The following is a 12,711-nucleotide window of genomic DNA, read 5'->3' as shown; positions in this document are numbered from 1 at the left end:
TAGTTTATCCCTCTTTTCAATTGAAGTGCCATTTTGTGTGATATAATTTGTTACGGACTTTGGATATAATGCTCCTCAATCTTCATGCCTTGACACAAACGTATGGTAACTGGTTGTGAAGAGTGCTCCTAAGTAATTAGTTATGAAAAATCAATGTACCACAGTTTAGAGGATTTTACAGGTATATATATGGGTATATTCAAGATTTTCATCATAATAACATCACTCTTGCTTATTTTCTGACAGACTTTGTTGAAAGGGAAAGAAGTGGCTTTATCACACTGTGAACTACCTATATAGTCAACTGCATAATTTATCTATGTCTATCACCAGAGAATCATAGAGTTCCATATGAAAACATCAGTTGCATGCGTCTAGGTAGAAAGTTGGAGAAACGATGCTCTAAGACATTCCAGGATGCATCAAAGTCACCTTAGTTTAGTCCAATGCTGTCAACTAACCATTTTGAATGGTGTCCTGTCCTGTGCTATACCTTTTTTTAAAGAGGTAGGAGAATCATTCCCCAAACTTGAAGGAGCACTGTACTTAAATGTGGCATGCCTCAGCTGTTTTTTTCTTTTTTTCCCTTCTGGTTATTCTTATTTCCTTCAGTAATAACTTGCTTGTCCAGCACCTCACATTCAGTTAAAAACTGAACCACTGCTTCATGATACTAGAGTTGAAACAAAAAACTGAAATGCACGGCCTTGGTGCATTTCAAACTTGGTGGGAGTTGGGGTGAGATGAGATATAACTATAAAAACATATCCTATTGAGTATTGTCTGTGGATAAGGGTCATTCTAGACCTTATAGTCTTGTGTAATTCTCATTCTGCTGCATGGTAAATAAAAGATGCCCTTTTGCACATATGATAATGGAAGTTTATTCTGTGTCCATATAAGCCCAAAGTCCCTCAGCTTATAAACTAGAGAGCCATCAAGAGTGAAACCCAGGGCTCTTCAGCTGCAAAGCCTCTACTTCTTATTCTATACCTGCTACAATGGAACATCTATGGAGGGGGATAAGGGTCCTCTGAGTATTGTAAACATGCTGACTGAAATACAGCCATACAATCTTGAAGCTCCAGAAGAGACCTCTGTAGTCAATAAACTCTAACTCCACATTCAAGTACGTAACGCCCATTCAATCTTTATCCATCAGTCCCTTAAATGAGAATTCCTCCAAGAGCATCAGGGGACCTCACAGCTGCTTCAGAATCACCAGCAGTATTAGTTAAAATGCGGATTCCAAGGCCCTCCCCTAGATACACTGAATCAGAATATGAAGATGAGGCCTGGGGATTTCTACATTTTGCAAGCATACCGGTATTTTTTTAAGTCATAAAATAAATTTCATGAATGACACTCTGTATTTTTTTTAATAAAATAGTTTGGAACAGATTAGGTTTATAAAGGTTAGATAGGAATATTAAATTATCAGAGCACTGCTCTTAGTACTGTTTCAGGAAACTTTTGTTCCAGGTTTTATATGTGTATTGGAATACAAAAAGTATTTCTTACCACAAATCTCAAAAACATTTGAGAAATTCAGTTGCTCTAAGCAACTTTTATCCCCATTCTTATTTGTTCTTTGAAATAAGTTATTGATCATTTATTTAATTATTCCCTTTACAAAATATCCAAACTTGTGTCTTTTTCAGGATCTCAGTTATTTCAACCCAGGAGTTTCTGTTTTATTCCCTGATCTTTTCACCCAAGGGCTATATTTAACTACTGGTTTAATTATTTAATCAATATTCTATAATACTTTTCACTTTTCTAAGATTTCTGAAAATCCAATTCATTCTTAATTTTACTTTATATTTTATACAACCTCCTCACTATCTGAAGTTATTTTATTCTGTCTAGATCCTTCAACTGATATATTTTTAACTTATTAAATTTATATTTTGGAAGGTGTGTCAGTGTTTCATGGTCTATATTTAATCCTTTAAATCTTTCACTCCCTTACGCTTTCATTCTCTGTTTATATATACTTTTTAGACAGAATTCTTTATTGGCTTGTCTTCTTTTGCATTTCTGTTGTGTAACTGGTACTTATTTCAATTCTCACCTTATCTTTTCCTTTAAAAGAAAAAAAAAAGAAAACAATCCCCATTAACACATGAGAATTTTCTGGATGTATCTTTACAGTTTTACAATGATATCCTGGCATTTCAAGAAACTGTAATTGCCTTCTAAGGGATAATATGAACACATATGAATGTTGAGTGAAGCTAAACGCAAAAGGTGCTCTCCTCAGGTATGACTTAAAATACAGAAATCTCTACAGTTCGACACTGTGTTACGACTGCCCTTGAGGTAGCACAAGCTCACGGATGGAATTATAGTCACAGAATCTTCAAGATGGAAGAACGTCCATTCAATATTTAGCCTTAATTTTCACTACCTTCAGAGCAGTGTTTCTCAAAGTATAGCCTGAAGACCGCTTGCATCCAATTTACTTGGGGCATGTAATAAAAATGAAGGGGTGAAATTACAATGTTTTTATAATTTGGGTCTGTTTTCATTTCATAGTGAGAGGAAGGAAGCTGATTAAAAATACAGGAGATACCAGTCAGACCTATTTTAAAAGGTGCCCTTGGTAAGGAAATGTTAAAAACAAGGTGGACCTCAAACTACAAGTTCAAGAAAAGTGTCTTCTTCTTAAGTTAAACACCTGTTTAAGCTTTAATTTTAAAATATATACCACACTGGTGGTGATGCGACATGCCAAATTAATTGCCTATATTTAGTAATTCAGAACATTAAAAAATACAATTTTAAACATTTCTGCACTTTGCAACAGACTAGTAATTCCAGGGATTTCTTTAGTATAGCAAAAACAGCCATATCTATAGTGAGGCTATTTTCAAAAACTTCTTTTAATAGGGTTGAACTGTGAAGTTTTTATCACTTCTATTAAAGACTTCTAATATTAAAGTAACTGATATTCATGGTAAGATCCCAGTAAAAATATGGCCCTTGCTTTAATCACATTCTTAATGAAATGTAGGAAAACATAAACCTTAAGTATATTGACTAATGATTAATAATTAGAAATTACATCTGTAATTTTACTGAAAAACATGGCTTTATAAAAACTTTAGCTGATGAATTAGTCTTTCATGAGCTGTGCCACAGTATTTTAAGGCCGTTGGTCCTTCTTTAACTATACACAAAAAACGTTATCAATTACATAGTTACTTATAGCACAAGCAAGCCATAATTATATATTCATCCTCACTTTCACTCAGAGCTATGTTTTAAATTCAATGTCTAAACAAATCTGTTTCAGTGGATGAAGTATAAAGAACAAATCTATAAGGTCAAAGGTCCTACATACTTTTCAAGTTGTACAGCAGGGCAAGATATACATTGAAAGCAGAGCTACTTCACAAACTCATAAACCCGGAACTTTTCTTTTAATTTGGATATAAAAATCAAGATGGATATAAAAAAAAGGAAGTGTCAAAATTGCAAAGTTCTGTTAGTATCTAAGACCCTAGAGGAAGATTCTTCCTAAAACTGCCATAATACATACAAAGATGTACCACTAAGAAATAACATAGATGAACCGTTCTTTCAATAAATGTGAAATGCAAATTAAGACTTCAGCTTCAGAATTTAATAGAGGTATGCAGAATCATAAAATAGGAGGTTTGAAAACTCTTGGCCATATAGAAGCGAAACCCGTATCTAAAATCTTATCTTAAAAAATTAAGCCTTATAAAACCAAGCCAAATAACTTGTATTTCATTGTCAGTGTGACTTTTTCAAATCACTACTTCAAGTTTTACACTATAAAAACTACTCTGACTTCAAAGACCAAGACTTTGCTTGAAAATATTGCTTTAATGAAGCAGTTATTTGATATCTCAAACAAATGCAAGAACTCATCAGATCGCTTTTACTCTGGAAATTATTGATTCCCATTTTAAATTCTGAATTGGTAAAACATATTTCCATGGGGAAAGAGCTAACATTAAAAGTTTGCGACACTGAACAAAATAATGTGCCTCACATGTCTAAATGTGGTGTTCTTTAGTAATCAGGAATGCATTTTGAATACTCTTGCCATATGTTCAAAAATGAAAAACTTCTCTTGCAAACAAGCTTAAAAAAAAAAATCAAAGAGGCTGAAATCCCATATTTCAGTGTGCACTAAATTCATCTTACAGACCCATCTCATTCTGACTGTTATGCATGTGACGTATTAGGAGGCTCTCCTAACTATCTGAAATAACAAGATATTTTACATTCCATTAAAGAAAGCTGGATACAGAGCTTCTGTTATATATCATCTAAAGTTCTCAGCAATGTCAAAGTATACTTTGCTACCATACAGAACTACCAGAAAAGCTTGGTCTTCAAATTCAATTTCTCTCAATACTAAGACAATCTTTTGGTGACACACAGTATCACAGCAAGTCATGGAATAAAACAAAAGAAGGTCCCTTTTCTTTTATGGAAAACTGAATTCAAGTTCATTTTCATTCACAAAATACAGTCTGTCTTCATTATGATACTATTACAAAGCACCAAAACTGATTTACATAATTTGTAGGACCAGTTTTCTTAAATTATCAGCAATTTAAGAATACCTGAGGTGTTTCTTGCAGTGGAGGAGCAAAATTACATGTTGGTTTTCTGAAGTTTGGGCTTATCATGCTGCTTTCAAATGTTAAACCCTCAGTTTTCACTTAGAGGGCTACTTCTCAAAAACAAACTTTTTAGGCACTTACTGTCCCACGTTATTTCACCAACTTTTCCAATTAGGGGCAGAGATCTGAAAAAAGTACTTAGCAACAGATTTCAAAGTTGCTATTTTTCACATACACAGACTGTCAAAATATACCCAATTTCTCCAAATTTAGGAGTTTTGAAGCAAATTCAATGCATTAGGACAGTTATTTGCTTCTGAATCAAGCTGATATGCTAAATGCTAGATTTACTACACTGCCCAGTCCTCCTTCCCTACAAGGGTAACTGTCATAAACAGCACAAGTTCCCAAGAAAAGAGTGTCCAGAAAAAAGTAAGCAAATGTCAGATACTCTAATTTAGAGAGGTCTTCTGGGCAATGCTTCCTTGGGTTTTTTAATAATTCTCTCCACTCACAAGTTACAATCTTTCTACAATACTATCTAGCATTAAATTCCCTAGGCCTTCAACTCTATGCAAAATTTCATTATGAAATAAAAAGAGAAAATAAGTATTTCAATGACACTTGCAGAAAAACATTAAACGGACATTTAAACTATGTTAAAATAATAACACCCATAGCCAAATTCTAAATACTAAAAATCTGCTATGGGAAACTCAATGAGACAAGATTTCTAGGGTGCTACAAGCCCAATAAGGCATCTTCTGACGTGTACAGTAAGGACCCTTAGGTCATTACTAATAACCAGCTAGCTTCCCTATATGAAGAGTTTGCATACTTACTCAGGAAGGCAAGTGGAAAGTACACAGAGAGGAAGATGAACTGTGGCAAAGCCTCTGTCATATGATAGTGACCTATAAAGTATCAAATAAAGGTACATCATCAGTATGATATAGCTTTACAGTTGAGGGTGAACTCCTGCAACATCTACGAAAGAAGGACCCCGAAACCCAGGAGGCCTGCTCCCCACCAACCCCTCCTTCTCGCCATCCCCACCCCCACGCGCTGTGGGGCAATTAAGGCAAAGAGCTCCCAGTTTTCCAAGGGCAGAGGCTGAGGGTAGCCCAGCTGGCATCCTAGGGTGTCTCCAGCACACTTTCTCCCTACTCCCGGTAATGTACAAAGCAGAAAGTTGATCTATTCTGCACACCCCAAACCCACACAGTGATCATTTATCAACTTGCACAAGTGATCGCCGTCCCCAGGAGAAATGCACCAGGAACCAAATCATGGCAATCGACAGGCAGTCCGAGTCTCCCCGTGCTCAGAAGCCGGCCGGAGGTGGCAAGGCGACGGCAGCGGGTCCAGGTAGCGCAGCCCTCAGCCCTGCAGACCTGGGCGGCCACATATGTCGCCCAAACGCTCGGCCCCGGTCACAATCCCGAGATTAGAGATCGGAACCGAGCGGGGAACACATTCGCCAGAGCCCCCGGTGTCTAGTGCAGGGCCACCAGGTCGGGGTGGGGGTAGATGGGAAACGGAGAGGGAGGAAGGGAGCGAGGGATCCCACCCCGGCTTTGTTGCTGGTCACCATCAAGTTTGCATCTTAGTACAAAATGTCGATCTTAAAGGCTGACAAGACAGAGGCAGAGGGAGAAAGAGAAAGGGAATAGAGTCCATCTTGCTTTGGGGAAGAGGGGGGAGAAAAAAAAAATGAAGTGTAAATCCCACACTCCGGGCGTAAAAGTCTGCTAAACACCTTTCCATAACGGAGAAGCAACGAGTGGGGTGGCCCCGTCGCCGTGCCCGCTCGAACTGGCGGCGGTCTGGGCAGAAAACACCTCCCTCTCCTCGTCTTCCTCCTCCTTCCCCTCCTCCTCCTCCTCCTCCCTCTCCTCCTCCTCCCGCGGGCCCCGGCGAAGATCCCGCCGCCACCGCTGCTGCCTCCGCTGCCCCCCGGGGAGGCACGGCCGCCCGGCCCGGCGCTGCCATTCCGGGCTTGGACCGCGCGGCGCGCGTGGGGCGGGAGCGGGGTGGCCGCGCGGGGACATCCGCACCGGGGACCCCCTGCGCCCCCTCGCCGCGGGCTGGCTACAAAAGTCATGCGAGCAGAGGTGGCGGCGGCGCGCACAAGAGGGGGCGCGCGTGGGGGGCCTCCCACGCCGCGAGTGGGCAACCCCAAGGGATGGCGAAGAACGCCCCTCCCCGCGCGGGGAAAGTACCCCAGTCCCCGGCAGCCCGGCGTCCGCGGCCGGGAGACTAGAACTGGACGTGTCATTAGCAGGACAGGCAATGGTTTCAAAGCCCCAGGCCAATGACCATTAGCAGAGGCAGAGCTCGCTCCGTCCCCATCCCCCACCACCTCCACCCACCTTCCCCTTCGTACCCCCCCCCCACCTCCACCCCACCTCACGAAACTTTTCAACGAGATCCACCTGGACTAATTTGTCCTCAGACAGTTAAAATACTGACTAGACCCTACACACCGGGAGAGAAGGGGAATGCACGTTTTATTTTCCTTTCTACAGAAAGGAAAGCAAAAAATAGCTTCTCTCTCCGTCTCTCCCTCTCCCCCCCCCCCTCCTCTGTCGTACATGTTGTGTCTTAGCTTTTTGCATCGTTTCGTTTTACCTTCCTCATTTAGCTGAAATGATCGTGGATATTTCACACATAAACGTGTTCCAGATTCTTGGATTCAGGGTCCTTGTAAATTACAGGACTCACGTTAAGTTTCATACAATACCAAAAAATAAAAAAATAATAATAATACATTTCTGAGGGTGAGCGAGCGAGACGAGGTGGAGGAGGAAAAGAAACCTCGAGTCTGATTTCGGTAATTTACTAGCGACCCGGATCGCAGCAAATAACAGTGTAACACGAGTGTGGCTTAAGGGGCTGGGGAGCTCTTTCTAGACCCATCGACCCCATCCCCGGATAAAGGATCTGCAAGTTTTCTGTCATCGCGACCATGCAATGCCATAACTTACCTTCAGAAATAAGACTTTAAACAGCCAAGGCCTTCCTCCTCCCCTCCACCACCACCCCCAGTTTCGCTCCCTCCACCTTAAACTTATTGACACAACATAATCCCACATTCAAGCAAAATCCTGACACAGCCTCCCTCCTCCTCTTCCCCCTCCTCTCTTCCCTCGCGTTCTCTCGTTCTCTCTCTCTCCCGTTCTCTCCGGTTCTCTCTCTCTCTCTCTTGCCCTCCCTCCCCCCCGCCGGCTTTCCCTCCCTCTTCTCTCTCCCCTACTCCCTCACCCTCTTCCCCCTCTCCCCCTATTCTTCCTCCTAGCCACTCTGGCACTAAAACAGCACTTTCTCTACTCGCCGCGCATTTGGTTAGGGGTGGGGGGGTGAGAGGGCACCGATCTCCGGGGCCGGAACACCCAGATCCCAACTCTCCAGATGAACTGTTCCCGGTCACCGACGCACTCGAAACGTTCAATCAATCCACTGAGGGCTGGCTGCTCGTACCTTCCTCCCTTGCCCCGACTCCCCAGGCCCCACCTCCCCGGCAGCCGAGCCCAGGCTGGGCTCCACGTACTTTCGCCGAGATGAAGTTTGGGGCTCCCCAGGCGGCCACGAGCCGCCCGCCGGCGTGAGGGCTCTGTTGTTGTTTTCCTCGGGCTGCTCCTGCCCGCGCCCCGGCTCCCGTGCCCCTCTCGGGCGGCGCTGCCTGTGTGCCGAGAGGTGCTGGTTGCAAACGCAGCCTGGCACCGGCTGGCCTACTACTCCCCAGCCCGGCCCCCAGCCTCCCGCCCGCAGGGCACTGCCTCCGCGCCCCCCACCCGCCGCCGGCGCGGCCGCCGCGACCCTCGCCCCCGACCTCTCCCGACCCAAAGTTTTGGCGGAGGGGGAAAGTGCCCAGGGAGCGGGCCGGCTGGCGGCGGCTCCGGACGCGCGGGGTTCCCTCCGTCTTCCTCAAGTCCAGCCTACCGGCTGCCGCCGCCGCCGCCGCTGCTCCTGCCGCGGAGTCCTTGGGGCTGCAGCCCGGCGGCTCGCAAGTGAGTAGGAAAACAGAAAGTGCGGGGAGAGCGCCCGAGAAGGGCTGGGGATGGGGGGCGCTTACCTCGCGGGCTCGCCGGGCGCGAGGGCGTGTGTGTGGCTCGCCCTCAGTGGCCAGTCAGGGGTTCTCTATGGGAAAGTGGAGAGGAGCTCGCGGAGCCGCTCTGCCTCCGCTTCACTGTACACTGCTCCACATACAGTACATGCAACCCGGAGAGACTGAAAACACTCATTTTATATAAGGCAGCCTGCCATTGGCCCGCTCCCTGACGGACAGGCCGCGCGACCAAACAGAAGGCCCGTTACACCCAAACACACGCACACATACACACATTTTACAGAGACACACAAAGATCATCACATTTTCTATTTTCTAATGTTCGGGACCTGTAGACAGTAGGAGAGGACAGGTAGAGAGGCCCAGCAGAGTGGGTTGAGAGGGAAAAACCCTGTCTGCACCAAGTTGCAAGGCTTGAAATTGGTGTCCTTTTGACTTGGGAGGGTTATAGTAATAAACTACAACTCCACTGGATATGGAAGTGAGGGTTTTTTTTTTTTTTTAATCGTTGCCTTGTGGTGCCCCATGGAAGAGGCGTGCATTGTGTTATGATTTTACAGCATGACCTGGCTAACAAGTGGCCAGGAAAACCCTTTATCAGCTTGGATTTCTTTTGTCAATGTGTTAGCTATCACATAGGCCAAAATAGTCCAAGATAAGTTTATTAGGACGGTAATGGATTGAGGTTGTTAATGCTTCATTCGTAGGTAAACTGAGAAAAATCAACACAACAATACACAGAAACAAAGATAATCATTTTGCTGAAACAGCCACTCTACTTTTAGCTGGTCAGAGGACTGCAGATCACCTGTGTGCACATACAAACTGCTGTAAAGTAGAGTAAGTCACGGAAGGTTGACTATTGACCCTTTTCCTTAAAAATAGGCCTTTTGAGTCAATATAGGCAAGATTTGTATTTTGCATATTATATATATATGATATTTGCACTACATATTTCACATCATATATGAGCATTTTGGGTGACTTTGGGAGATGGTGAACCCAAGGACTTTGCCTTCTGATATTTTTTTTTCCTATGATGTGTCTTTGACAGATATATATTTGACAGTCCTATATAAGCAAGTCAACAGGTTGCTGGGAAAACACCATAGCTGGAAACTGTGAGAAATAAATTCTAGACCCAACTCTTAAACTCACTAAACAGTCTTGAGCAATTACTTTAGCCCCTCTAATGCTCAGATTTAGTTTGGAATTTTGTTTTCATTTTTTTCTTTTTTAAGTTACAGTAAGAACCTTCTCCCTAAATGTTCCTTCACTAAATGTTTATTCAGCATTTACTGTGTACCAGGCATTATCATAGGCTCTAGATGTTTCCTTAAGGTTCTTTCTGATTTAACAGTCTGTGAATTATTCTTAAACACAAACATTTTGAAGATTAAATAAACACCACGATTTTATGGCCTAGATGTGTAGCTTTAAAACTTAAAGGAAAGCTGGATAAAAGAACTTATTTCAAATCCCTCTTTATTTCTTTATGTTATCTTGAGATTTTTCTCTCACATCCATAAAGTTATCGAATGAGTTTGTATATACGCATGTGTGACAGAATGGGAACCAGAAACAGATACAGAGAAAATTTAAATTTGTAAAGTTTAGAAAACAAGCAGCTGTATTTGGAAATGTGATGTTTTGCTTAATTTTTTAAAGGAAAATAATTTTTAAAAGGAGAAAGTATATAAAATAGCAATGTAAACCAATTATGTTAAAGATTATATTAATGATGCTCTGCATTTACTTGATGGAACAAATTGTGCTTTATCCACACTGCACACTGCTTTGAGATTGGTGCTAAGTATGATCATCTCTATTTTTTCATAAGAGAAATGGGACTGTTGAAGATAGCACCAATTACCAGTGACAAAGGAACTTAAACCCAGGACTCTTAATACCCAACACAGATTTTTAATAACTCGATAGTCCTTCCTTCCAAATGACAAGCTTCAGGGACAATAGGCAGATAGAAGTGATAGAGGAAAACCCAGGAAAACTTTCTCAGGATTTCACTGTCCTGTTTTTTTAAGAGAAAAAGAGAGAGGAAAAAAAAAAAAATCAACACAAGTTGCTATATTTAATTGCTGAGTGAAGTGTTGTGAATTATTTGCTAGTATATTTAAGTTATGAAAAATATGAAAGAACAGCCTACTCCCCACCCCTCCCCTCAACCCCAAGTATAGGAAAGCATTCTTCATTTCTTTATGGTCGCAAAGTTGTTTTTTTGGTTTTTTTTTTGGTTGAAGTATAATTAGTTTAGCAGAATTATTTAGAGCTACATTTTCAAACTTTTAGCTCACATGTTATCAGTAAAATGACTGAGTACCCTCAATATATGTATATTTCTGTATATATACATTTTAAAAATGTACCGCTGCATGGATATATTATTTATTTTTATGACGCATACATTCATAAAAACTAAATGAAAAAGCATGAGATAAAAATGAAAGTTAAGGGAATTCTCTGGCAGTCCCGTGTTTAGGACTCCTTGCTTTTACTGCCCAGCCTGTTCAATCTCTGGTCAGGGAACTAAGATCCCACAAGCCGCATGGCATGGTGAAAAATAAACAGAGTTTTAACATTTTCTCTCCACACTCCTATCATATAGTCTTAGCAACATGCCCAGGGTTTTTGTATTCAAGTTTGGAGACCTCTGACAGTACCAAGTGCTAACTGACCAGGACGGATGCGAAAGAAGTGGATAAAAATGACTGGTTGCAAGTCATTACTGGAAATGACTACTGGAAAACTAATGGGTCCACAGAACCTTTAGGTTCAGATATTGGCACATCTTTTAACACATCTGATGTATTGGTGGTGTGTTTAGGCATTATGTGGTAGTAAAAGTCATCATTCAGTATTCTCTTGCAGATCATTTATTAAGAAGGATTCATGTGCTAGGTAGGCCCCGAGCACACCGGAATTTTGGAAAAGGAAAATTGCCTGTTACTAGAAATGACGGAATAGAATTCCAGTCTTCTGTAAGATAGCTAAAGCCTTGCCAAGAAGGCTTAAAACTAAATGTTATATAGTATTTTACCATTTAGGAAATACTTTTTAGAATTTTAATTATTTTATTTAAAAATAAATATCAAGAAATTTTAAATGTCAGTAGTGCCCCAAACTTTAAAATATGGAAAATCATAACTTTCAGGGACTTTATTTAATTTTTATAATGTAAAATTGCAAATATAAAAACAACTGTTGATTTCCTGAGTAAAATGGCATTAAAAAGGGACTTCAAGAAGGGTTTTTCCTTTCTTGCTTTCATATTTTGATGAGCAATCCCAGGTTGAGCTCATGGTTAGTATATTCATCCTTCTCATGGCCTTGACTATCCATTTTCTTAATTTTATTTAGTATGAATCCTTTGTTGTAAGCCACATAAAATAATTTGGGGAGAGTAAATTTAAATATGTGTATAAATGTACGCATACAAGTGTTTATGTGACATGTGATAACGTCTATAAACAACCTTTTCTTTCCTTACTTTACATTAGTTCTTTATTCAATCCCTATTCAAAATCTTGGAAAAATTCCTTGGTCACTCCAAGACTCAGTTTCCTTGTTTGTAAATTAGGGATAATAAGAGTAACCGTAAGTGAAACAATCCATATAAAACGCTTAAACCTGGAAGATACAAAATATTTAATAACTATTGTTTTTCTTTGTTTTTCACACATATAAGCCAATTACAGCTGCTTTACAGAAACTTTTCTAAGACTTAACGCTGACATCAAATGGAGTTTATAGAACCTATTACAACTTACTTGCCCAGGGTTGGCAATTTCCTCTTAGCCTGCGTTCTGCTAATTCCAGCATCTCTGCACATAAAAGGGATGTCAGCCTGATACCAGGATAAAGCAAACATCCTATTGGGTAGCCATTATTAAGCACCTAAAAAGGCAAATTTGCGATAAATCACTCTTTGAAACAAGCCTTGTTTTGTACACTGAAACTCTAGCTAGTTGCAGAAGTGAGGGTCTGCCTTACATAACAATTTTTGACTTGTTCTTGACCTTG

The 12,711-nt window shown here is 41.3% G+C and overlaps 1 protein-coding gene across 8 annotated transcripts in view; it reads right to left on the bottom strand.

Moving 5' to 3' along the window:
* Nucleotides 1-8,846, bottom strand: part of BBX (BBX, HMG-box containing) — a 290,746-nt gene extending 281,900 nt beyond the window's left edge. For 4 of the 8 annotated variants that reach the window (XM_018062653.1, XM_018062985.1, XM_018063039.1 and 1 more), the window contains exons 1-2: nt 8,680-8,846; nt 5,447-5,518 (exon numbers count right to left, since the gene is read on the bottom strand). The gene's annotated coding sequence lies outside the window, so the exon portion shown is untranslated. Of the gene's footprint in view, nt 1-5,446; nt 5,519-7,591; nt 7,668-8,154; nt 8,287-8,546; nt 8,612-8,679 lie in introns of those variants that run through there. The other 4 variants (XM_018062715.1, XM_018062583.1, XM_018062849.1 and 1 more) reach the window with 4 other exon arrangements.

Source organism: Capra hircus, chromosome 1, assembly GCF_001704415.2.
Source record: "Capra hircus breed San Clemente chromosome 1, ASM170441v1, whole genome shotgun sequence".
NCBI classification, from domain to species: Eukaryota; Metazoa; Chordata; class Mammalia; order Artiodactyla; family Bovidae; genus Capra; species Capra hircus.
This window is presented reverse-complemented; position numbering and strand designations above follow the sequence as displayed.